This window comes from Cherax quadricarinatus, chromosome 3 (genome assembly GCF_038502225.1).
Source record: "Cherax quadricarinatus isolate ZL_2023a chromosome 3, ASM3850222v1, whole genome shotgun sequence".
Taxonomy (NCBI): Eukaryota; Metazoa; Arthropoda; class Malacostraca; order Decapoda; family Parastacidae; genus Cherax; species Cherax quadricarinatus.
The window spans coordinates 77229716-77257623 of record NC_091294.1 but is presented as its reverse complement, the minus strand read 5'-3'; the positions used below and the strand labels follow the sequence as shown (position 1 = coordinate 77257623).

The following is a 27908-nucleotide window of genomic DNA, read 5'->3' as shown; positions in this document are numbered from 1 at the left end:
CTTCCCTCTCCTCTCCCTCGTCCTCCTTTAGATGGACCTAGAAAGGTCCATCCATCTGAATTGAACATGCGGGAACAGGAAAACTCCTCAGATGGCGGCATTTCTCTGTGATGAGTTTTGTGGGGTCACGTATAGTGCTTAATTCACCAGGCCACGGTGGCCCGTGGCCCGGTGGCAAAAGCTCTCGCTTCACACGGTGAAATCCGGGTTCGATTCCCGGCAAGGGTAGAAACATTGGGAGTGTTTCCTTACACGGCGCGCATAACGGAGATAAAACACCTCAATTACTGGGAGCGCTTGAGGTTTCTAAACCTGTATTCCCTGGAACGCAGGAGGGAGAGATACATGATTATATACACCTGGAAAATCCTAGAGGGACTAGTACCGAACTTGCACACGAAAATCACTCACTACGAAAGCAAAAGACTTGGCAGACGATGCACCATCCCCCCAATGAAAAGCAGGGGTGTCACTAGCACGTTAAGAGACCATACAATAAGTGTCAGGGGCCCGAGACTGTTCAACTGCCTCCCAGCACACATAAGGGGGATTACCAACAGACCCCTGGCAGTCTTCAAGCTGGCACTGGACAAGCACCTAAAGTCAGTTCCTGATCAGCCGGGCTGTGGCTCGTACGTTGGTTTGCGTGCAGCCAGCAGCAACAGCCTGGTTGATCAGGCGCTGATCCACCAGGAGGCCTGGTCACAGACCGGGCCGCGGGGGCATTGACCCCCGAAACTCTCTCCAGGTAAACTCCAGGTAAACACCGATTGTCTGTGTTCACCCATCAGTAAAATGGGTACCAGGGTGTTAGTAGACTGGTGTGGGTCGCATCCTGGGACAAAACTGACCTAATTTGCCTGAAATGCTTTGCATAACAAGCGGCTTCTTATATAGCAATAAGTCGTTGATGTCAGCTATGGTCTGTATACCATGAACTATACTGTTATTGCCTTATTAATATTAAATTAGTTTTAAGTTTGCCTGTAAAGCTCTGCATACAAAAGCTGCTTTTGGCATGTACACTCAACTATTATATTCCTGTGTACAACCATGTATCATGTCAAAATAAAAATTATTATTAATATTAACTTCTTTCCACTCCAGGTTTCCACTTCCATCGAAGTTTCTTCTCCGGACACTGGACGGTCGGGTTCAATACGACGTACGCTGCCGGTGGCCCTATAAACCCTAACAACAACAACAATAATAACTTCCTCAAGTACTATAATTAAGTAAATAAATAACGTAGGTAAATAACTTAGTATGTTTATTTATATACACGTACACATAAGTACAGTTATACAAATTTAGGTGATTATAATTATCATACATAGTAACATAAGTAAATTACACACCAGGACCCCTCAAGGAAGGCTCCTTGATGTTCAAATTCAAATTCAAATTCAAATTCAAAGTTTATTCTCTATAAGGATTACAATGCAGAGTTTACAGAAATTTGGTTATTGTTTGGTTTACATGTAGTAAAATTGTGATTACAGAGTGTACCACTAGAACGCTTAGCATGGCTAGGCATTTCGGGCAGACTTAGTTTTATTCTTAATTGTAAAATATTACAAATTATGAGGTAAGTTGGTATTATGGCTAAGTGACTAAATACTAGTTTGTGAGTTTAGCAATGTCAATGCTTTTGTTTTGGCACAGTATATAGTTTCAGTATTGGAGTATCACAGGATTCATTATTTTAAGACTGGTGAGGGGCTCTTGATTTAGGGAATTGGATCTGTGCTCCAGTTCCCCGAATTAAGCCTGAATGCCTTCCACATCCCCCCCCAGGCGCTGTATAATCCTCCGGGTTTAGCGCTTCCCCCTTGATTATAATAATAATAATACACACCAGGAAAAAATACCAAAATCTGACGTAATTTACACGTACTTTATAATGCAAAATAACCACAGGGGGAGTTGAATGATAGCTCTAGGCTGCCGGGTCACCAAAATGGAAGAGACCCGGGCCGAGATTACCGGCGAATCAAATAGAAGCTCTAGGCCTTTCGTGTTGCCATCGACACATCATCAGGAGCTTACAGTGTTGCAGAAATGAGTAAGAGATCTCAGCAGATTGGCTCAAAAATAATGGACAGGGGTATTGTAAGGTGTCAAATAGTGAATTATACGTGATATAAATGAATCGACTCATGAAATTGTAATGACATGATTACAAACAAATCGTACCATGGGCGGGGTTAGAACCCACGATTAGAGAGTCGTAAAACTCCAGACCGACGCGTTAGCCGCTGGACCAGCTGGCTACAATAAGATTCATCCAGCTAAGTATATTTATACACCATAGGAAGGATAAATGTACCTAGTTAGATTAATCTTATTGTAGCCAGCTGATCCAGTCGCTAACGCGTTGGTCTGGAGTTTTACGACTCTCTGATCGCAGGTTCTAACCCCACCCGTAGTACGGTTTGATATAAATAAAATTTGGTGTTTGCAGGTAATTGTGAGCATATTATGTCATACCATACTCTACTGTTGATTTTATTTCAGAATTATACATAAGATAAAAAGATGCCTGACGCAGCAGCCCTTAAAACAGGGGTGATAGTGTCAGCTACCTATGACATGATTTTACAGGTAAATGAAATATTTCTTTGTTGAACTACATATATTAAATACTAACCTACTTTCAAGTACCATACTGTAAAGTACAGTACTGTATAGTACTGTACTTACTTTGAAATGCAAGAGAAGAAATCTGTAACTCATACCCATCCTGTGAGCAGGGTGCATAAAATGATATTAAAATAACGATTACAAAGGTACATAATGGGTCCAGGGACTGTACCTCAACATTACAGAGGTACATAATAGGTCCAGGGACTGTACCTCAACATTACAGAGGTGCATAATGGGTCCAGGGACTGTGCCTCAACATTACAGAGGTACATAATGGGTCCAGGGACTGTACCTCAGCATTACAGAGGTACATAATAGGTCCAGGGACTGTACCTCAACATTACAGAGGTGCATAATGGGTCCAGGGACTGTGCCTCAACATTACAGAGGTACATAATGGGTCCAGGGACTGTAGCTCAGCATTACAGAGGTACATAATGGGTCCAGGGACTGTGCCTCAACATTACAGAGGTACATAATGGGTCCAGGGACTGTAGCTCAGCATTACAGAGGTACATAATGGGTCCAGGGACTGTACCTCAACATTACAGAGGTACATAATGGGTCCAGGGACTGTGCCTCAACATTACAGAGGTACACAATGGGTCCAGGGACTGTGCCTCAACATTACAGAGGTACATAATGGGTCCAGGGACTGTGCCTCAACATTACAGAGGTACATAATGGGTCCAGGGACTGTGCTTCAACATTACAGAGGTACATAATGGGTCCAAGGACTGTGCCTCAACATTACAGAGGTACACAATGGGTCCAGGGACTGTGCTTCAACATTACAGAGGCACATAATGGGTCCAGGGACTGTGCTTCAACATTACAGAGGTACATAATGGGTCCAGGGACTGTGCTTCAACATTACAGAGGTACATAATGGGTCCAGGGACTGTGCTTCAACATTACAGAGGTACATAATGGGTCCAGGGACTGTGCTTCAACATTACAGAGGTACATAATGGGTCCAGGGACTGTGCTTCAACATTACAGAGGTACATAATGGGTCCAGGGACTGTGCTTCAACATTACAGAGGTACACAATGGGTCCAAGGACTGTGCCTCAACATTACAGAGGTACATAATGGGTCCAAGGACTGTGCCTCAACATTACAGAGGTACATAATGGGTCCAGGGACTGTGCTTCAACATTACAGAGGTACATAATGGGTCCAGGGACTGTGCTTCAACATTACAGAGGTACACAATGGGTCCAGGGACTGTGCCTCAACATTACAGAGGTACACAATGGGTCCAGGGACTGTGCCTCAACATTACAGAGGTACACAATGGGTCCAGGGACTGTGCCTCAACATTACAGAGGTACACAATGGGTCCAGGAGGGGTGTTAATGTTGCAGTTTAAAAACTGTAGTGTAAAGCACCCTTCTGGCAAGACAGTGATGGAGTGAATGATGGTGAAAGTTTTTCTTTTTCGGGCCACCCTGCCTTGGTGGGAATCGGCCAGTGTGATAATAAAATAAAAAAAAAAATAATGGGTCCAGGGACTGTGAGGGATTGTGAGTTCATTGCCTTTGTAAATTGTGAGTTCATTACCTCTGTAACTTGCTCAGCTATCAAAACTTTGGAGTCCAGTCTCTGGACCAATTATGTACCTCTGTAATCTTTTGATTACCGCCCACAGGATGGGTATGGGGTGCATAATAAACATATTAAACTGACTAACCTGGCGGCCAGTGTCAGAAAACATCAACTTTATCGTGTTCCTGGAAGCCTGTGTCAGAAAATTCATACACAAATTTATACAGTGGACCCCCGCATAACGATCACCTCCGAATGCGACCAATTATGTAAGTGTGTTATGTAAGTGCGTTTGTACGTGTATGTTTGGGGGTCTGGAATGGACTAATCTACTTCACAATATTCCTTATGGGAACAAATTCGGTCAGTACTGGCACCTGAACATACTTCTGGAGTGAAAAAATATCGTTAACCGGGGGTCCACTGTACTTTAATTCTTTTGTCAATAATGTCTAGCACATGGTACTGTTTACTGAACCTCTCTAGAGAGGTTCCTTGATGCAGGTGATGGGCTCTTGATCTAGGGAATTGGATCTGTGCTCCAGTTCCCTGCAGCCTGAATACCTTCCATCCCCCCACAGGCGCTGTATAATCCTATGGGTTTAGCGCTTCCCCATGATTATAATAATAATATTTACTGAACCCCCCAGTCCAAGGCTTCCTCTTATTCTGTTGTTCTTTTATGTTAATAGATGGAATATTAGATAATACAATGAGAACGTAGTGAGTTGCAGTATTAATATCCCAGTATACCCATACATGTTTTTATTTGTTTACAAGAAACTAAGCTTGTTTAAGGATTCTGGGATTGGTTGTTAAACCAGCAAGTTAAAGCAAACGTATACTATCTAAAAAATTAATTGATTCATTAACAATAGTAATGAGTCAAACAATGTTTGTGACTCAACTGATAACAGTTTCAACACACATTGAGTGACATCGGTACATCTAATGGTTAAAATCATGACTTTTTTAAAGGGGTAATATTTATTACTAATGGTTATAATCATAACTATGATTTTTAAAGAGGTGGACCGGTAAACCAGCGGAAGTCCTTGATCAGATGACCAAAAGCTCCAGTTGTGGGTCATCATATGACTTAAGACCTGCATCAGGAAACACTTGCCCTCTTTCTTAACAAACCTTACCAACCACCAGCCACTGAACAATCAGGATTTGATCACTGGGCGAGGACAAACTATGGGCATGTTTCCTTACAAATGCTGTCCTGTTCGCTTAGCAGTAAGTAGGTACCTGGGTTGACTTTTTTTTTCAGTCGTGCCGTCTAAGTGGTTAGTTTATTATGCACTCCATGGTCATCCTTACTTTTGATATACCTTTGAAAAGTTTCGAGAGTTTATCTACTCTCTGAGCCCAGCCATGGGCCAGGCTCATCTGGTGCTTGCCTGGTCAACCAGGCTGTTGCTGATGGAGGCCTGCTGCCCCACATATCCATCATAGCCTGGTTGATCTGGCACCTGGTGAAGATACTTGTCCAGTTTCCTCTTTGTACAAAATAGGATGACATTACATCTCTCACATGAAAAGCCTCTTAGTATGCAGAGCATCTCAGGTTTGCAGTTTAATATCTTCATTACGCACCCCAGACCCATCCTGTGGGCGGCAGTAGACACGATTTGTGGATATTTTATCATTAACACTAAAATATTTTTGCCACATCTGTAAGGTTTACATGGAGATATATCTGAAAGCTTTATGCAAAATCATGCAACATTCAGGTCTCAGGTTATTTAGTGCAAATAAAGATAGGTAAGATTTGTCAGGAAACAGAACAAGTGTTAATTGATGTGGGTCTCAGTCTTGATGCTTTGTAGTTTAATATTTATATCATGCACCCTATACCCATCCACTGGATGGTAGTTAGAGATTACAGAGGTACATAATGGGTTCAGAAACTGTACCTCAACATTACAGAGGTACATAATGGATCCAGGGACTGTACCTCAACATTACAGAGGTATATAATGGGTCCAGGAACTGTACCTCAACATTACAGAGGTACATAAAGGGTCCAGGGACTATACCTCAACATTACAGAGGTATATAATGGGTCCAGGGACTGTACCTCAACATTACAGAGGTACATAAAGGGTCCAGGGACTATACCTCAACATTACAGAGGTATATAATGGGTCCAGGGACTTTACCTCAACATTACAGAGGTATATAATGGGTCCAGGAACTGTACCTCAACATTACAGAGGTACATAATAGGTCCAGGAACTAAGCCACAAAGTTTTGATAGCTGAGCAAATTACAAAGGTAATGAAGCATACAGACATCTACACCTGATCACAACTCCAATGAGTTATTAATGCAATATATCTTAAGAGGCTGGTAAGAATTACGCAGCTGTGTATTACCCTAGTCGTAATGGGTTTAACACTTGGCTATAATAACAATGGTAAGAATTATGTATGTAAACATTATCATCAAACTGCTTGTAATTGACCTTAATACCAGGAGGCATTAGTTTATTTAGGCCTATTTCTGCTGGCTCAAAAACTTTCCATGGTAACCCATTTATTATTATAATCCAAAGTCAGTGGTAAACCCATATGGGTCTTACTGCAATGTCTGGAAACCCAAGCTGCTATGAATGTAATACTGACCCATAGGCCAGCAGGAACACCCCTAAATAGGCCTATCCCTACTGGCTTAACTCTCCCCATAATACTGACCCATAGGCCAGCAGGAACACCCCTAAATAGGCCTATCCCTACTGTCTTAACTCTCCCCATAATACTGACCCATAGGCCAGCAGGAACACCCCTAAATAGACCTATCCCTACTGGCTTAACTCTCCCCTTAATACTGACCCATAGGCCAGCAGGAACACCCCTAAATAGACCTATCCCTACTGGCTTAACTCTCCCCATAATACTGACCCATAGGCCAGCAGGAACACCCCTAAATAGACCTATCCCTACTGGCTTAACTCTCCCCTTAATGCTGACCCATAGGCCAGCAGGAACACCCCTAAATAGGCCTATCCCTACTGGCTTAACTCTCCCCATAATACTGACCCATAGGCCAGCAGGAACACCCCTAAATAGACCTATCCCTACTGCCTTAACTCTCCCCATAATACTGACCCATAGGCCAGCACGAACACCCCTAAATAGACCTATCCCTACTGCCTTAACTCTCCCCATAATACTGACCCATAGGCCAGCAGGAACACCCCTAAATAGACCTATCCCTACTGGCTTAACTCTCCCCATAATACTGACCCATAGGCCAGCAGGAACACCCCTAAATAGGCCTATCCCTACTGGCTTAACTCTCCCCTTAATACTGACCCATAGGCCAGCAGGAACACCCCTAAATAGACCTATCCCTACTGGCTTAACTCTCCCCATAATACTGACCCATAGGCCAGCAGGAACACCCCTAAATAGACCTATCCCTACTGGCTTAACTCTCCCCATAATACTGACCCATAGGCCAGCAGGAACACCCCTAAATAGACCTATCCCTACTGGCTTAACTCTCCCCATAATACTGACCCATAGGCCAGCACGAACACCCCTAAATAGACCTATCCCTACTGGCTTAACTCTCCCCATAATACTGACCCATAGGCCAGCAGGAACACCCCTAAATAGACCTATCCCTACTGGCTTAACTCTCCCCATAATACTGACCCATAGGCCAGCAGGAACACCCCTAAATAGGCTCCCCATGAATATAATATTATAAATAAGTGCAACCCAAAGACCAGTTTGTTATTATTATGACCCATACGGTTTTCTCACTAACCAGAATGTTAAAATAAACTGCCCTTTATGTTGAGTACAAGTGTTAATCTTCATAGTGTTAACCTAACCTTCGTGTAGAGTACAAGTGTTAACAACCTTCATGTGGGGTACTAGTGTTAACATACCTTCATGCAGAGTACTAATGTTAACATAACCTTCATGTAGAGTACTAGTGTTAACCTTCATGTAGAGTACCAGTGTTAACCTTCATGTAGAGTACTAGTGTTAACCTTCATGTAGAGTACTAGTGTTAACCTTCATGTAGAGTACTAGTGTTAACCTTCATGTAGAGTACTAGTGTTAACCTTCATGTAGAGTACTAGTGTTAACCTTCATGTAGAGTACTAGTGTTAACCTTCATGTAGAGTACTAGTGTTAACCTTCATGTAGAGTACTAGTGTTAACCTTCATGTAGAGTACTAGTGTTAACCTTCATGTAGAGTACCAGTGTTAACCTTCATGTAGAGTACTAGTGTTAACCTTCATGTAGAGTACTAGTGTTAACCTTCATGTAGAGTACTAGTGTTAACCTTCATGTAGAGTACTAGTGTTAACCTTCATGTAGAGTACTAGTGTTAACCTTCATGTAGAGTACTAGTGTTAACCTTCATGTAGAGTACTAGTGTTAACCTTCATGTAGAGTACTAGTGTTAACCTTCATGTAGAGTACTAGTGTTAACCTTCATGTAGAGTACCAGTGTTAACCTTCATGTAGAGTACTAGTGTTAACCTTCATGTAGAGTACTAGTGTTAACCTTCATGTAGAGTACCAGTGTTAACCTTCATGTAGAGTACTAGTGTTAACCTTCATGTAGAGTACTAGTGTTAACCTTCATGTAGAGTACTAGTGTTAACCTTCATGTAGAGTACTAGTGTTAACCTTCATGTAGAGTACCAGTGTTAACCTTCATGTAGAGTACTAGTGTTAACCTTCATGTAGAGTACTAGTGTTAACCTTCATGTAGAGTACCAGTGTTAACCTTCATGTAGAGTACTAGTGTTAACCTTCATGTAGAGTACTAGTGTTAACCTTCATGTAGAGTACTAGTGTTAACCTTCATGTAGAGTACCAGTGTTAACCTTCATGTAGAGTACTAGTGTTAACCTTCATGTAGAGTACTAGTGTTAACCTTCATGTAGAGTACTAGTGTTAACCTTCATGTAGAGTACTAGTGTTAACCTTCATGTAGAGTACTAGTGTTAACCTTCATGTAGAGTACTAGTGTTAACCTTCATGTAGAGTACCAGTGTTAACCTTCATGTAGAGTACTAGTGTTAACCTTCATGTAGAGTACTAGTGTTAACCTTCATGTAGAGTACTAGTGTTAACCTTCATGTAGAGTACTAGTGTTAACCTTCATGTAGAGTACTAGTGTTAACCTTCATGTAGAGTACTAGTGTTAACCTTCATGTAGAGTACTAGTGTTAACCTTCATGTAGAGTACTAGTGTTAACCTTCATGTAGAGTACTAGTGTTAACCTTCATGTAGAGTACTAGTGTTAACAACCTTCATGTGGGGTACTAGTGTTAACCTTCATGTAGAGTACTAGTGTTAACCTTCATGTAGAGTACTAGTGTTAACCTTCATGTAGAGTACTAGTGTTAACCTTCATGTAGAGTACTAGTGTTAACCTTCATGTAGAGTACTAGTGTTAACCTTCATGTAGAGTACTAGTGTTAACCTTCATGTAGAGTACTAGTGTTAACCTTCATGTAGAGTACTAGTGTTAACCTTCATGTAGAGTACTAGTGTTAACCTTCATGTAGAGTACTAGTGTTAACCTTCATGTAGAGTACTAGTGTTAACCTTCATGTAGAGTACTAGTGTTAACCTTCATGTAGAGTACTAGTGTTAACCTTCATGTAGAGTACCAGTGTTAACCTTCATGTAGAGTACTAGTGTTAACCTTCATGTAGAGTACTAGTGTTAACCTTCATGTAGAGTACTAGTGTTAACCTTCATGTAGAGTACTAGTGTTAACCTTCATGTAGAGTACTAGTGTTAACCTTCATGTAGAGTACTAGTGTTAACCTTCATGTAGAGTACTAGTGTTAACCTTCATGTAGAGTACTAGTGTTAACCTTCATGTAGAGTACTAGTGTTAACCTTCATGTAGAGTACTAGTGTTAACCTTCATGTAGAGTACTAGTGTTAACCTTCATGTAGAGTACTAGTGTTAACCTTCATGTAGAGTACTAGTGTTAACAACCTTCATGTAGAGTACTAGTGTTAACCTTCATGTAGAGTACTAGTGTTAACCTTCATGTAGAGTACTAGTGTTAACCTTCATGTAGAGTACTAGTGTTAACCTTCATGTAGAGTACTAGTGTTAACCTTCATGTAGAGTACTAGTGTTAACCTTCATGTAGAGTACTAGTGTTAACCTTCATGTAGAGTACTAGTGTTAACCTTCATGTAGAGTACCAGTGTTAACCTTCATGTAGAGTACTAGTGTTAACCTTCATGTAGAGTACTAGTGTTAACCTTCATGTAGAGTACTAGTGTTAACCTTCATGTAGAGTACTAGTGTTAACCTTCATGTAGAGTACCAGTGTTAACCTTCATGTAGAGTACTAGTGTTAACCTTCATGTAGAGTACTAGTGTTAACCTTCATGTAGAGTACCAGTGTTAACCTTCATGTAGAGTACTAGTGTTAACCTTCATGTAGAGTACTAGTGTTAACCTTCATGTAGAGTACTAGTGTTAACCTTCATGTAGAGTACTAGTGTTAACCTTCATGTAGAGTACTAGTGTTAACCTTCATGTAGAGTACTAGTGTTAACCTTCATGTAGAGTACTAGTGTTAACCTTCATGTAGAGTACCAGTGTTAACCTTCATGTAGAGTACTAGTGTTAACCTTCATGTAGAGTACTAGTGTTAACCTTCATGTAGAGTACTAGTGTTAACCTTCATGTAGAGTACTAGTGTTAACCTTCATGTAGAGTACTAGTGTTAACCTTCATGTAGAGTACTAGTGTTAACCTTCATGTAGAGTACTAGTGTTAACCTTCATGTAGAGTACTAGTGTTAACCTTCATGTAGAGTACCAGTGTTAACCTTCATGTAGAGTACTAGTGTTAACCTTCATGTAGAGTACTAGTGTTAACCTTCATGTAGAGTACTAGTGTTAACCTTCATGTAGAGTACTAGTGTTAACCTTCATGTAGAGTACTAGTGTTAACCTTCATGTAGAGTACTAGTGTTAACCTTCATGTAGAGTACTAGTGTTAACCTTCATGTAGAGTACCTAGTGTTAACCTTCATGTAGAGTACTAGTGTTAACCTTCATGTAGAGTACTAGTGTTAACCTTCATGTAGAGTACTAGTGTTAACCTTCATGTAGAGTACTAGTGTTAACCTTCATGTAGAGTACTAGTGTTAACCTTCATGTAGAGTACTAGTGTTAACCTTCATGTAGAGTACTAGTGTTAACCTTCATGTAGAGTACTAGTGTTAACCTTCATGTAGAGTACTAGTGTTAACCTTCATGTAGAGTACTAGTGTTAACCTTCATGTAGAGTACTAGTGTTAACCTTCATGTAGAGTACTAGTGTTAACCTTCATGTAGAGTACTAGTGTTAACCTTCATGTAGAGTACTAGTGTTAACCTTCATGTAGAGTACTAGTGTTAACCTTCATGTAGAGTACTAGTGTTAACCTTCATGTAGAGTACTAGTGTTAACCTTCATGTAGAGTACTAGTGTTAACCTTCATGTAGAGTACTAGTGTTAACCTTCATGTAGAGTACTAGTGTTAACCTTCATGTAGAGTACTAGTGTTAACCTTCATGTAGAGTACTAGTGTTAACCTTCATGTAGAGTACTAGTGTTAACCTTCATGTAGAGTACTAGTGTTAACCTTCATGTAGAGTACTAGTGTTAACCTTCATGTAGAGTACTAGTGTTAACCTTCATGTAGAGTACTAGTGTTAACCTTCATGTAGAGTACTAGTGTTAACCTTCATGTAGAGTACTAGTGTTAACCTTCATGTAGAGTACTAGTGTTAACCTTCATGTAGAGTACTAGTGTTAACCTTCATGTAGAGTACTAGTGTTAACCTTCATGTAGAGTACTAGTGTTAACCTTCATGTAGAGTACTAGTGTTAACCTTCATGTAGAGTACTAGTGTTAACCTTCATGTAGAGTACCAGTGTTAACCTTCATGTAGAGTACCAGTGTTAACCTTCATGTAGAGTACTAGTGTTAACCTTCATGTAGAGTACTAGTGTTAACCTTCATGTAGAGTACTAGTGTTAACCTTCATGTAGAGTACTAGTGTTAACCTTCATGTAGAGTACCAGTGTTAACCTTCATGTAGAGTACTAGTGTTAACCTTCATGTAGAGTACTAGTGTTAACCTTCATGTAGAGTACCAGTGTTAACCTTCATGTAGAGTACTAGTGTTAACCTTCATGTAGAGTACCAGTGTTAACCTTCATGTAGAGTACTAGTGTTAACCTTCATGTAGAGTACTAGTGTTAACCTTCATGTAGAGTACTAGTGTTAACCTTCATGTAGAGTACTAGTGTTAACCTTCATGTAGAGTACTAGTGTTAACCTTCATGTAGAGTACTAGTGTTAACCTTCATGTAGAGTACTAGTGTTAACCTTCATGTAGAGTACTAGTGTTAACCTTCATGTAGAGTACTAGTGTTAACCTTCATGTAGAGTACTAGTGTTAACCTTCATGTAGAGTACTAGTGTTAACCTTCATGTAGAGTACTAGTGTTAACCTTCATGTAGAGTACTAGTGTTAACCTTCATGTAGAGTACTAGTGTTAACCTTCATGTAGAGTACTAGTGTTAACCTTCATGTAGAGTACTAGTGTTAACCTTCATGTAGAGTACTAGTGTTAACCTTCATGTAGAGTACCAGTGTTAACCTTCATGTAGAGTACTAGTGTTAACCTTCATGTAGAGTACCAGTGTTAACCTTCATGTAGAGTACTAGTGTTAACCTTCATGTAGAGTACTAGTGTTAACCTTCATGTAGAGTACCAGTGTTAACCTTCATGTAGAGTACCAGTGTTAACCTTCATGTAGAGTACTAGTGTTAACCTTCATGTAGAGTACTAGTGTTAACCTTTATGTAGAGTACCAGTGTTAACCTTCATGTAGAGTACCAGTGTTAACCTTCATGTAGAGTACTAGTGTTAACCTTCATGTAGAGTACTAGTGTTAACCTTCATGTAGAGTACTAGTGTTAACCTTCATGTAGAGTACTAGTGTTAACCTTCATGTAGAGTACTAGTGTTAACCTTCATGTAGAGTACTAGTGTTAACCTTCATGTAGAGTACCAGTGTTAACCTTCATGTAGAGTACCAGTGTTAACCTTCATGTAGAGTACTAGTGTTAACCTTCATGTAGAGTACTAGTGTTAACCTTCATGTAGAGTACCAGTGTTAACCTTCATGTAGAGTACCAGTGTTAACCTTCATGTAGAGTACTAGTGTTAACCTTCATGTAGAGTACTAGTGTTAACCTTCATGTAGAGTACCAGTGTTAACCTTCATGTAGAGTACTAGTGTTAACCTTCATGTAGAGTACTAGTGTTAACCTTCATGTAGAGTACCAGTGTTAACCTTCATGTAGAGTACTAGTGTTAACCTTCATGTAGAGTACTAGTGTTAACCTTCATGTAGAGTACCAGTGTTAACCTTCATGTAGAGTACTAGTGTTAACCTTCATGTAGAGTACTAGTGTTAACCTTCATGTAGAGTACTAGTGTTAACCTTCATGTAGAGTCCTAGTGTTAAAATAACCTTCATGTAGAGTACTAGTGTTAACCTTCATGTAGAGTACTAGTGTTAACCTTCATGTAGAGTACTAGTGTTAACCTTCATGTAGAGTCCTAGTGTTAAAATAACCTTCATGTAGAGTACTAGTGTTAAAATAACCTTCATGTAGAGTACTAATGTTAAAATAACCTTCATGTAGAGTACTAGTGTTAACCTTCATGTAGAGTACTAGTGTTAACCTTCATGTAGAGTACCAGTGTTAACCTTCATGTAGAGTACTAGTGTTAACCTTCATGTAGAGTACTAGTGTTAACCTTCATGTAGAGTACCAGTGTTAACCTTCATGTAGAGTACCAGTGTTAACCTTCATGTAGAGTACTAGTGTTAACCTTCATGTAGAGTACTAGTGTTAACCTTCATGTAGAGTACCAGTGTTAACCTTCATGTAGAGTACCAGTGTTAACCTTCATGTAGAGTACCAGTGTTAACCTTCATGTAGAGTACTAGTGTTAACCTTCATGTAGAGTACTAGTGTTAACCTTCATGTAGAGTACCAGTGTTAACCTTCATGTAGAGTACTAGTGTTAACCTTCATGTAGAGTACTAGTGTTAACCTTCATGTAGAGTACCAGTGTTAACCTTCATGTAGAGTACTAGTGTTAACCTTCATGTAGAGTACTAGTGTTAACCTTCATGTAGAGTACTAGTGTTAACCTTCATGTAGAGTACTAGTGTTAACCTTCATGTAGAGTACTAGTGTTAACCTTCATGTAGAGTACTAGTGTTAACCTTCATGTAGAGTACTAGTGTTAACCTTCATGTAGAGTACTAGTGTTAACCTTTATGTAGAGTACCAGTGTTAACCTTCATGTAGAGTACTAGTGTTAACCTTCATGTAGAGTACTAGTGTTAACCTTCATGTAGAGTACTAGTGTTAACCTTCATGTAGAGTACTAGTGTTAACCTTCATGTAGAGTACCAGTGTTAACCTTCATGTAGAGTACTAGTGTTAACCTTCATGTAGAGTACCAGTGTTAACCTTCATGTAGAGTACTAGTGTTAACCTTCATGTAGAGTACTAGTGTTAACCTTCATGTAGAGTACTAGTGTTAACCTTCATGTAGAGTACCAGTGTTAACCTTCATGTAGAGTACTAGTGTTAACCTTCATGTAGAGTACCAGTGTTAACCTTCATGTAGAGTACTAGTGTTAACCTTCATGTAGAGTACTAGTGTTAACCTTCATGTAGAGTACTAGTGTTAACCTTCATGTAGAGTACTAGTGTTAACCTTCATGTAGAGTACTAGTGTTAACCTTCATGTAGAGTACTAGTGTTAACCTTCATGTAGAGTACCAGTGTTAACCTTCATGTAGAGTACTAGTGTTAACCTTCATGTAGAGTACTAGTGTTAACCTTCGTGTAGAGTACAAGTGTTAACAACCTTCATGTGGGGTACTAGTGTTAACATACCTTCATGCAGAGTACTAATGTTAACATAACCTTCATGAAGAGTACTAGTGTTAACCTTCATGTAGAGTACTAGTGTTAACAACCTTCATGTAGAGTACTAGTGTTAACAACCTTCATGTAGAGTACTAGTGTTAACAACCTTCATGTGGGGTACTAGTGTTAACATACCTTCATGCAGAGTACTAATGTTAACATAACCTTCATGAAGAGTACTAGTGTTAACCTTCATGTAGAGTACTAGTGTTAACCTTCATGTAGAGTACTAGTGTTAACCTTCATGTAGAGTACTAGTGTTAACAACCTTCATGTGGGGTACTAGTGTTAACATACCTTCATGCAGAGTACTAATGTTAACATAACCTTCATGTAGAGTACTAGTGTTAACCTTCATGTAGAGTACTAGTGTTAACAACCTTCATGTAGAGTACTAGTGTTAACAACCTTCATGTGGGGTACTAGTGTTAACATACCTTCATGCAGAGTACTAATGTTAACATAACCTTCATGTAGAGTACTAGTGTTAACCTTCATGTAGAGTACTAGTGTTAACCTTCATGTAGAGTACTAGTGTTAACCTTCATGTAGAGTACTAGTGTTAACCTTCATGTAGAGTACTAGTGTTAACCTTCATGTAGAGTACTAGTGTTAACCTTCATGTAGAGTACTAGTGTTAACAACCTTCATGTAGAGTACTAGTGTTAACCTTCATGTAGAGTACTAGTGTTAACCTTCATGTAGAGTACTAGTGTTAACCTTCATGTAGAGTACTAGTGTTAACCTTCATGTAGAGTACTAGTGTTAACCTTCATGTAGAGTACTAGTGCCATCTAGTGGTGGTAGTCAGAGTTAAGTTATCAGTGACCAACATCAAGGTCACTTAAGGTCAGTTTAACTCCAGAGGTCGTGGAGGGGAGGTGTCTTGCCCTTACTTCTGCCACCCCCGCCGGGTTTACCGCTTTCTAAGCCTCGTAATAACGTAAGTATTGTCTAGAGATGTATTTGTAAATACAAGAGTTGAGCTGCAGCTCCTGGGCCCCGGCACCAGTCTGCTTACTATTTTAAGTCTTAATTTTCTTTGGGGCTTAATGTAGGGGGGGGGGGATTGACGTTAGTGGAGGGGTTTTGATGCGAGGAACTGGAGCTACTCCCCTTCCTGGGATCAAACAATAACTCCCACACGAGGCGTTACATGATGGTGTATGTAGCTCTGGGCTGTTATTGTTTATTATTGATAACTTAGTGAAGGTCTCTTGATCCAAGGAACTTGAGCCTTGTGATCCAGATATAGGCTGTGTTGATCCAAGGAACTTGAGCCTTGTGATCCAAATATAGGCTGTGTTGATCCAAGGAACTTGAGCCTTGTGATCCAGATATAGGCTGTGTTGATCCAAGGAACTTGAGCCTTGTGATCCAGATATAAGCTGTGTTGATCCAAGGAACTTGAGCCTTGTGATCCAGATATAGGCTGTGTTGATCCAAGGAACTTGAGCCTTGTGATCCAAATATAGGCTGTGTTGATCCAAGGAACTTGAGCCTTGTGATCCAGATATAGGCTGTGTTGATCCAAGGAACTTGAGCCTTGTGATCCAGATATAAGCTGTGTTGATCCAAGGAACTTGAGCCTTGTGATCCAGATATAAGCTGTGTTGATCCAAGGAACTTGAGCCTTGTGATCCAGATATAGGCTGTGTTGATCCAAGGAACTTGAGCCTTGTGATCCAGATATAAGCTGTGTTGATCCAAGGAACTTGAGCCTTGTGATCCAAATATAGGCTGTGTTGATCCAAGGAACTTGAGCCTTGTGATCCAGATATAGGCTTTACTATGTTAAACATTACTGGCCATATCAGTAATGTTATATGTTTATATTACACAGTAATGTTTATATTACATGGTATGTATATATTGCATGGTAATATTTGTCTATATATATTGGTTATAATTTATCACTTGCAGATGCAGCAGTTGGAGAAGTCATCAGAGGTGGGTGGGGCCCACTTGCAGATGCAGCATCGGAGATGTCGTTAAAGATGGGTGGGGGTCCACTTGTAAGGTATTTCCAGGTTATAAATCCGCTGAAGTTTGGTTATTGAACCAGACAGGATTGCAAAACTTGTAAGGAACTGGTAGTAAGAGGAACTTAGTGTTAAGTATTGACTTAACTCCTGACCAGAGATTTTATCTCTGAAAAAACCATGCCACGGGCGGGATTTGAACCCGCGGTCAGAGAGTCATTTCATCTCTGGTCAGGAAATAATGATTAATGTAATCTATAGGTTACCATGAATGGAGTGAGATATTAATTGGACAAATGGGTTGTAAAGCTTAAAACTGAAGACTAATTAGACTTTGTTAGTTTTAGTTTAATATGTGTATTATACAGCTCATACCCATCCTGCAAGACTGTAGGAGGCTGAGATGAATTATGGGATATATCCTGGCACAGATGGTAGTGGGGTCATCTGAAGAACCTGGATTCAATCCCGGGCACAAGTGGGCATCTTCCCTTATATCTAATGGCACTATTCACCTAGCAGTAAATAGGTACAAGGGTGTTAACCTACTGGTATGGGTCGCATCCTGGGGAGAGTATAAATACCCTCAAGCAAATGTGGTAATGTCATCCTAACTTGACTGGGTAATTCTGTGTTAATCCACCAGTTAATAATTAAACTAATATATGTTAGTGTGAAAAAGGTGAGTTTATATGTATACTGTTACATATATTACTATACATAGCATATGTGTAGATTATCCTCCAAGATAACACAAAACTCACTCACCTGCTTCCAATGGGGTCCTTATTAACATTGGGGTCCTTATTCCCACTGAGGTTCTTGACTTATTTCCACTGAGGTTCTTGACTTACCTGGACCCCCTTGATCTTACCTAGACCCCTTGATCATACCTGGACCCCCTTGATCTTACCTGGACCCCCTTGATCTTACCTGGACCCCCCTGGTCTTACCTGGACCCCCTTGATCTTACCTAGATACCCTTGATCATACCTGGAACCCCTTGATCTTACCTGGACCCCCTTGATCTTACCTGGACCCCCTTGGTCTTACCTAGACCCCCTTGATCTTACCTGGACCCCATTGATCTTACCTGGACCCCCTTGATCTTACCTAGACCCCTTGATCATACCTGGACCCCCTTGATCTTACCTGGACCCCCTTGATCTTACCTGGACCCCCTTGATCTTACCTGGACCCCCTTGATCTTACCTGGACCCCCCTTGATCTTACCTGGACCCCCTTGATCTTACCTAGACCCCTTGATCTTACCCAGACACCGTTGATCTTACCCAGACCCCCTTGATCATACCTAGACCTTTGATCTTACCTAGACCCCTTTGATCTAACCTAGACCCCCTTGATCTTACCTAGACCCCTTTGATCTTACCTAGACCCTCCTTGATCTTACCTAGACCCCCCTCGATCTTACCTAAACCCCCCTTGATCTTACCTAGACCCCTTTATCTTACCTAGACCCCCTTGATCTTACCTAGACCCCCTTGATCTTACCTAGACCCCCTTGATCTTACCTAGACCTTCTTGATCTTACCTAGACCCCCTTGATCTTACCTAGACCCCCTTGATCTTACATAGACCCCCTTGACCTTACCTGGACCCCGTTGACCTTACCTGGACCCCTTGATCTTACCTGGACCCCCTTGATCTTACCTGGACCCCCTTGATCATACCTGGACCCCCTTGATCATACCTAGACCCCCTTGATCTTACCTAGATCCCGCTTGATCTTACCTAGACCCCCCTTGATCTTACCTAGACCCCCCTTGATCTTACCTAGACCCCTTGATCTTACCTAGACCCCCCTTGATCTTACCAAACCCCCTTGATCTTACCTAGACTGCCCTTGATCTTACCTAGACCCCCTTGATCTTAGACCCCCTTGATCTTACCTAGACCCCCCTTGATCTTACCTAGACCCCTTGATCTTACCTAGACCCCCCTTGATCTTACCTAGACCCCCTTGATCTTACCTAGACCCCCTTGATCTTACCTAGACCCCCTTGATCTTACATAGACCCTCCTTGATCTTACATAGACCCTCCTTGATCTTACCTAGACCCCCCTTGATCTTACCTACCCCCTCTTTGATCTTACATAGACCCACCTTGATCTTACCTAGACCCCCTTGATCTTACCTAAACCCCCTTGATCTTACCTAAACCCCCTTGATCTTACCTAAACCTCCCATGGTCTTACCTAGACCCCCTTGATCTTACCTAAACCCCCTTGATCTTACCTAGCCCCTCCTTGATCTTACATAGACCCTCCTTGATCTTACCTAGACTCCTCTTGATCTTACCTAGACCCCCCTTGATCTTACCTAAACGCCCCTTGATCTTACCTAGACCCCTTTGATCTTACCTAGACCCCATTGATCTTACCTGGATCCCCTTGATCTTACCTGGACCCCCTTGATCTTACCTGGACCCCCTTGATCTTACCTGGACTCCCTTGATCTTACCTGGACTCCCTTGATCTTGCCTGGACCCCCTTGATCATACCTGGACCCCCTTGATCTTACCTGAACCCCCTTGATCTTACCTAGACCCACTTGATCTTACCTAGACCCCCTTGATCTTACCTAGACCCCCTTGATCTTACCTAGACCCCCTTGATCTTACCTAGACCCCCTTGATCTTACTTAGACCCCCTTGATCTTACCTAGAGCCCCTTGATCTTGCCTAGACCCCCTTGATCTTACCTAGACTTCCTTGATCTTACTTAGACCCCCTTGATCTTATCTAGACCCACTTGATCTTACCTAGACCCCCTTGATCTTACCTAGAAACACCTTGATCATACCTAGACCCCCTTGATCATACCTGGACCCCCTTGATCTTACCTAGACCCTCTTGATCATACCTAGACCCCCTTGATCTTAGCTGGACCCCCTTGATCTTACCTGGACCCCCTTGATCATACCTAGACCCCCTTGATCATACCTGGACCCCCTTGATCTTACCTGAACCCCCTTGATCTTACCTGGGCCCCCTTTATCTTACCTAGACCCACTTGATCTTACCTAGACCCCCTTGAACTTACCTAGACCCCCTTGATCTTACCTAGAGCCCCTTGATCTTACTTAGACCCCCTTGATCTTACCTAGAGCCCCTTGATCTTGCCTAGACCCCTTTGATCTTACCTAGACTTCCTTGATCTTACTTAGACCCCCTTGATTTTACCTAGACCCCCTTGATCTTACCAAGACCCACTTGATCTTACCTAGACCCCCTTGATCTTACCTAGAAACACCTTGATCATACCTAGACCCCCTTGATCATACCTGGACCCCCTTGATCTTACCTGGACCCCCTTGATCTTACCTAGACACCCTTGATCATACCTAGACCCCCTTGATCTTACCTGGACCCCCCTTGATCTTACCTAGACCCCCTTGATATTACTTGGACCCCATTGATCTTACCTGGACCCCATTGATCTTACCTGGACCCCCTTGATCTTACCTAGACTTTCTTGATCTTACCTAGACCCCCTTGATCTTACCTGGACCCCCTTGATCTTACCTGGATCCCCTTGATCTTACCCAGACCACCTTGATCTTATTTAGACCCCCCTTGATCTTTCCTGAACCCCCTTGATCTTTCCTGAACCCCCTTGATCTTTCCTGAACCCCCTTGATCTTACCTAGACCCCCTTCGTCATACCTAGACCCCCTTGGTCATACCTAGACCCCTTGATCATACCTAGACCCCCTTGATCTTACCTGGACCCCCTTGATCTTATCCAGACCACCTTGATCTTATTTAGACCCCCCTTGATCTTATTTAGACCCCCCTTGATCTTACCTAGACCCCCTTGATCTTACCTAGACCTCTTGATCTTACTTAGACCCCCTTGATCTTACCTAGAGCCCCTTGATCTTGCCTAGACCCCTTTGATCTTACCTAGACTTCCTTGATCTTACTTAGACCCCCTTGATTTTACCTAGACCCCCTTGATCTTACCTAGACCCACTTGATCTTACCAAGACCCACTTGATCTTACCTAGACCCCCTTGATCTTACCTAGAAACACCTTGATCATACCTAGACCCCCTTGATCATACCTGGACCCCCTTGATCTTACCTGGACCCCCTTGATCTTACCTAGACCCCCTTGATCATACCTAGACCCCCTTAATCTTACCTAGACCCCCCTTGATCTTACCTAGACCCCCCTTGATCTTAGTTGGACCCCATTGATCTTACCTGGACCCCATTGATCTTACCTGGACCCCCTTGATCTTACCTAGACTTTCTTGATCTTACCTAGACCCCCTTGATCTTACCTGGACCCCCTTGATCTTACCTGGACCCCCTTGATCTTACCCAGACCACCTTGATCTTATTTAGACCCCCTTGATCTTTCCTGAACCCCCTTGATCTTTCCTGAACCCCCTTGATCTTTCCTGAACCCCCTTGATCTTACCTAGACCCCCTTCGTCATACCTAGACCCCCTTGGTCATACCTAGACCCCTTGATCATACCTAGACCCCTTGATCATACCTAGACCCCCTTGATCTTACCTGGATCCCCTTGATCTTATCCAGACCACCTTGATCTTATTTAGACCCCCCTTGATCTTATTTAGACCCCCCTTGATCTTACCTAGACCCCCTTGATCCTACCTACACCTCTTGATCTTACCTAGACCCCCTTGATCTTTCCTGAACCCCCTTGATCTTACCTAGACCCCCTTGATCTTACCTAGACCCCCTTGATCATACCTAGACCCCCTTGATCATACCTAGACCACCCTTGATCCCCCCTTTACGCCGCCACGGTACATATTAATAAGGTCTAAGTGGAAAAACATACCATTAGTCATACATCACTTTCAGAAGGTCTACAATTAGTTTAGTTTCCACTATGAAAATAACTTAGATTTGAATTGTGTCCAGTAGGATACGTCAGGTATATAACAGGAGAATACCTATGACTCTGGGGGAGAGAAATCTCCTCCAGAGTCATAGGTACGTAGAACTGTGAACCTGGGAACCCACCAACGACCTTCAGAGGCCATCTGGAATCTGTTTTTTTCACGTAGTTTCTGAGGGGCTGTTGGTGGGTTGCAGGTTCTGGGTCATGGTTGTGGTGGGCGTTCTACGTATTTTATGTCTTTGGCCAAACCGTACACAGTTCATCATTTATCAAAATTTAACGGCACTCAGGTTTCATATTTACAGGAAGAATTAGCCTGATAGTTTGTAGGTAGTTCAGTTTGAGTCAGAGGTGTAGTGCAAGTTTACATCTAAGGGATATTAGTCGGTTTTAATGTTTCTTTCACAGGTTTTTCTTCAGCTAAGTTGGAGGGTAAAAACTTGTCAGAGAGTTGCTGCTGACAAGACATAATTACCTCTCGTCTTGAGGGCCCTGGACGCCTGTGTTGGACACTGAAGGATTTACAGTGTTGAACATGACTGACCAGCATTGCAACACTTATCTTCCTGATAATACAAACAGCAGGTGATGAAATTTGATAAAGTAACATAACTCAAACAACTAATGATGGCAGTAGTCAGGCTGTCCGGCTCATTACTACTATTGTTTGTAGGCTTGGGGTAGGTTTTTTTTTTCCCGAGCTTAAAGCTCCCGATTTGTGTGAATAATGTCCTGCTGCTGACAAATACAGCAGTTGAGGCCTGTCTTAGTTATTTTCTTGTAATTTTGTGCTCTTTGAACACCTTGTATGTGTTTGTTCCTTGAACATTTCTTTGCTGTGATACAGAAAGGCACTTTAAATATTTATTTAATTTTATTTAATTCAAGTTTATCGAATTTTGTAAGTTGAAGATATTCTCCATGTTGTGGGCAGCTGGTGTGTGGTGAAGTAGATGTTGTGGGCAGCTGGTGTGTGGTGAAGGCCATGTTGTGGGCAGCTGGTGTGTGGTGAAGGCGATGTTGTGGGCAGCTGGTGTGTGGTGAAGGCCATGTTGTGGGCAGCTGGTGTGTGGTGAAGGCCATGTTGTGGTCAGCTGGTGTGTGGTGAAGGCCATGTTGTGGTCAGCTGGTGTGTGGTGAAGGCCATGTTGTGGGCAGCTGGTGTGTGGTGAAGGCCATGTTGTGGGCAGCTGGTGTGTGGTGAAGGCCATGTTGTGGGCAGCTGGTGTGTGGTGAAGGCCATGTTGTGGTCAGCTGGTGTGTGGTGAAGGCCATGTTGTGGTCAGCTGGTGTGTGGTGAAGGCCATGTTGTGGGCAGCTGGTGTGTGGTGAAGGCCATGTTGTGGGCAGTTGGTGTGTGGTGAAGGCCATGTTGTGGGCAGCTGGTGTGTGGTGAAGGCCATGTTGTGGGCAGCTGGTGTGTGGTGAAGGCCATGTTGTGGGCAGTTGGTGTGTGGTAGTGTGGAAATTAGGAGGTGTGGATTTACTAAAAGTATTATTCAAATGGCTGAGGAGGGGTTGTTGAGGTGGTTTGAGCATTTAAAGAGGATGGAGCAAAATGGAATGACTTGGAGAGTGTATAAATGTGTAGTAGAAGGAAGGATGGGTTGGGGTCATCAAAGGAAAGGAGGGAGGGGGTAAAAGGTTTTGTGTGCAAGGGGCTTGGACATATGGCAGGCATGTGGGAGTGTGTTAGGTAGGAATGAATGGGTTTTGGTACTGTAGCTGCTGGAGTGTGAGCAGGGTAATATTTTGTGAAGGGATTCAGGGAAACTGGCTAGCTGGGTTTAGTCCTGGAGGTGGGAAGTACAATGCCAGCACTTTAAAGGAGGCGTTTGGAATATTTGCTGTTTGGAGTGACATCTAACCTGTCATATTTTGGGGCCTTTGCAAAGACAGTGATTATGTGTGGATGATGATGAAAGTGTTTTTCTTTTTTGGTTCACTCTGCTTCAGTGGGAGACAGCCAGTGTGTTAAAAAAAACAGATTTAAAAGTACACATGCAACTAGTGCAACATTGTGGCAACATTGTTTTCTCCAGAAACTTTGTCAAGCAGTAATGGCTGGACAAAGTTCCTGGAGAGTGAAATATTGCCACAGTATAAAGTTGCTCAGGTGAGAGGTAAACTGTACAAATCAAGAGTTCAACAGTATAAACTTGTTTCAAATGTTCTATTTACTCTTCAAGGCAGATGCATTAATGCATCGAAGTATTATCTGATTTATTGCTCTATTGATTTGATTTAATCAGAATGGATGCTATTCCCCAAGTTTTGTATGACATGTCTGGATTTTCCACTTTTCTCCTGATAAAAATATGTATTTCCTGTTCTTGCCTATATGGAGCTGCTGGGATTCTCGGGGTTTTTGCCGTACCTTTGAAAATGACTCCTGGCAGATTCACTTGTAACCTTATGGGCTCTTTTGTTATAAAGATTATGTAGGAAACCTGAAGCATTTTTTCAGACTTGGTTTTTCATTATTGATAGTATGGAGTTTTTCAAATGTTTAAAAATAAAAAGTTGAACCAGATATTCTAATTTATAATAAGTATTTTATATACTAAATTCTGTTGTAAAAACTGAACTGTTTTGCAGGTCACATAGACAACACTATAAGCCAGAGATTAATTCATTAGACAATCAAATTGATGAGGAAATGCCTACAAGTGGAGGACTGATTCCTAGAGCCAACAAGTTGGACTAAATCTTGGTTAATACAAAGGAGAGGAATGATTTGAGTTCTGTGGATGAAGAACACTTCACAAGAGGCACAACCAATATCATCAAAATCTCATTTGGAGAGCCGATATAATATTATTATACATAGAAAATATCACTTTGAAGCTCTGCACTTCACTGGTGAGTTTTTTTTTGGACAAAAATCTATTTGATTGACAGAAATTACACTTGACGTTCAGAGGTAGTGGTGCACGTCTTACCGGGGCAGCGAGAGCATTTGCAAGATGCCAGGGGACGACACTTTACTCTTGGCTACAATTGTTGTAATTTCTTATGAAAAATAGTCTTGTGGCTTAGCGCTTCTTTTTTTGATTATAATAATGATAATAATATGAAAAATAGTACATGGTCTGCTATTTCTATTTATTTTTCCCCTATAGATTCATTACTGCTTATGATAAAAGCAATAAATGTTAATTGGAAATATAAACACATATGCAGTATAATGTGATCCTTTATTGACTACGTTTTGCCCACACAGTGGGCTTTTTCAAGTCACAAACATATTTACCTGGAGTGGAAGGGACACGAGTATTTATAGTCAGGTTCAGAATGCGAGAATTCGCAAAACACCTCTCTAAACTCTTGGGCACTATCAGTCCAGCACATCTCAAACACTCGGGTGATCTTCTCAATCGCATTCGCAACATCAACATCAGGAACAAGAAACTTTCCAGCCTTGACGTGACTTCCCTATTCACCAAAGTACCTACTACACAAGCCATCGATCTCTTGAGCAGGAAAATTGACGATTCACTTGATCTTCCCATTCCAGCCAGCGATTTCATCGACCTTGTTGAACTATGTGTTGGCTTTACGTGTTTCTCTTTCGAAAATCACCTCTTTCAGCAGACTTTTGGACTACCCATGGGTTCGCCACTCAGTGCGGTCCTGGCGAACCTATACATGGAACATCTAGAAGCCGAACGTTTCTCCACCATTATTCCTTCGTCTGTCACCTGGCTCCGTTATGTTGACGACATTCTCCTCATAACTCCTAAACGCTTCAATGTTCAAGCTCTCCAAGACAAGCTCAACCAGGTCGAGCCTTCAATCCAGTTCACACTTGAAGAAGAAGTCGACAACACTCTTCCTTTCCTTGATGTTCTGCTCTGCAAAGCTGACCACGAACTTCGTTTTAAAGTCTATCGAAAACCAACCAACCAAAACGATCTTCTCCACTTCTACTCTCACCACGACACTAAAACCAAACGTGGTGTAATTATAGGCTTCTTCCTGCGTGCACTCAGAATCTGCAGCAATGAGTTTCTTGAAGAAGAATGCACAATAATTGAACAAGTATTTTCTAAACTCCACTATCCTCGTCACTTCATCAAAGACTGCAGACGACGGGCATTAAACATCTTCAACACACCCAGAGAAGACACTGCCGAGAAGAGATACATAGTCCTCCCCACAAACTCCATTGCCAAACACGTTTCCAACATCTTTTCCAATACCTCATTCCAAGTATCTACCTCCACAACCACGACCATCAAGGACATTACCAGTGATAGACAGGACAAGCTTCCACCCTCTGCAGGGGTATACATAATCCCTTGTAATGACTGCAACAAATTATACGTGGGCGAAACATCAAGGGACCTCCAAACACGTATTTCAAAACACCAATGCGCAAGCAGGTCTGACGACACAAGGAATGCCTATGTACAACACCGTAATTCACACAACCACTTGATAAACTACAGAAACTCAAGACTTATCACCACAGAAGACAACACTCAATACCGAAGAATCCTGGAATCATCACTTATTTCTATATCTGACAACTTCAACCAGAATAGTGGCTTCTATAACATAGCTGAACCGCTTGCCAAGAAACTTCTTCATCGCTATCCCACCTAAGAACACAGGAATGGAAGAACACTGTAGAAGGTCTGCTCACAAACTTATCCAATCTCCTTTCCAAGCTACCCAAGATTTTAGACTCTATAACCCCACTCGGTACATCATCAGATGCAGCATTCTCCACCTGACCTCAACATTCTGAACCTGACTATAAATACTCGCGTCCCTTCCACCCCAGGTAGATCTGTTTGTGACTTGAAAAAGCCCACTGTGCGGGCAAAACGTAGTCAGTAAAGGATCACATTATACTGCATGTGTGTTTATATTTCCATTGTGTCGGTATTTTATGCCATTTATTTCCAATAAATGTTAATTGACATTAGGATAACGAAAATAGTTTGGATGTAGAAGATGTGGATTCAGATCAAAGTTTTGTGATGATAAAGTGAGACAAAAATTAATTCCTTTATTTTTATATTTAATAATTGTCAATTATTAATAATTTACTTTGAAAATAGTTGATAGTACATAGATCATTTTTATTTGTAAAATTTGGTCCCATAATGTTGGTTCCTTGATCCAAGGAGTCGGAGTTATCTTCCCATTGTATTAAATGTTGGTAGAATTACCGACAATGTCAGGTAAAGAGGACACAAGTGCAACTAATGTGACGTTTTACTGTGGCAACGTTTTGCACTTGTCCTTTGACCTGACAGGTCTGGATTGTGTCTATTATTCCCAAGGAATTGTATAACCTTTATTGAATTATTCCTTCACCATAAATAATCACATTCCCCAGGACAGTGACCCATAATAGTTTAGTGCTCTACTATATAAAAGATTAAATGTTTTTGTATGCCATGTATATGACAGTAGTGTAGCCCTTTTGGGTTTAGTTATTATAATGTCAGTGGTGTAGGAGCCTGGTGGGTTTAGTGCTTAGGTTCCAGTCAAGTATAATGTAATATAAAACCAGCCTCCCTATCATCCCTTCCTATTCTTACTCCCTCTGTTATGAAGGTGCAAAATAATAATATCATCCACCCCTCGAGGGAGGTTCCTTGATGCTGGTGAGGGGCTTTTGATCTAGGGAACTGGATCAGTGCCTGAATGCCTTCTATCTCCCACAGGTGCTGTATAATCCCTACAGGTTTAGTGCTCCCATATAAGTTATCAGCTAGGCCTGTATACCTTTTACATGTACAAATAGATATTATTATTTGAATTTTTGGCCTTATCAGCATTGCC

At 41.5% G+C, this 27908-nt stretch overlaps 1 long non-coding RNA gene across 4 annotated transcripts; it reads left to right on the top strand.

Moving 5' to 3' along the window:
* The first annotated feature begins 1123 nt into the window (after window positions 1–1123).
* LOC128704650 (uncharacterized) lies at window positions 1124–25354 on the top strand. 4 transcript variants are annotated; one of them, XR_011392983.1, is made up of 6 exons: window positions 1124–1252; window positions 1921–2065; window positions 2518–2604; window positions 17149–17245; window positions 22518–22694; window positions 24708–25354. It is a non-coding gene; the product is annotated as an uncharacterized lncRNA (long non-coding RNA). The 4 variants fall into 4 exon arrangements; XR_011392980.1 differs by having other exon boundaries at window positions 1180–1248; XR_011392979.1 differs by lacking the exon at window positions 1921–2065 and having other exon boundaries at window positions 1133–1252.
* Window positions 25355–27908: the final 2554 nt, after the last annotated feature.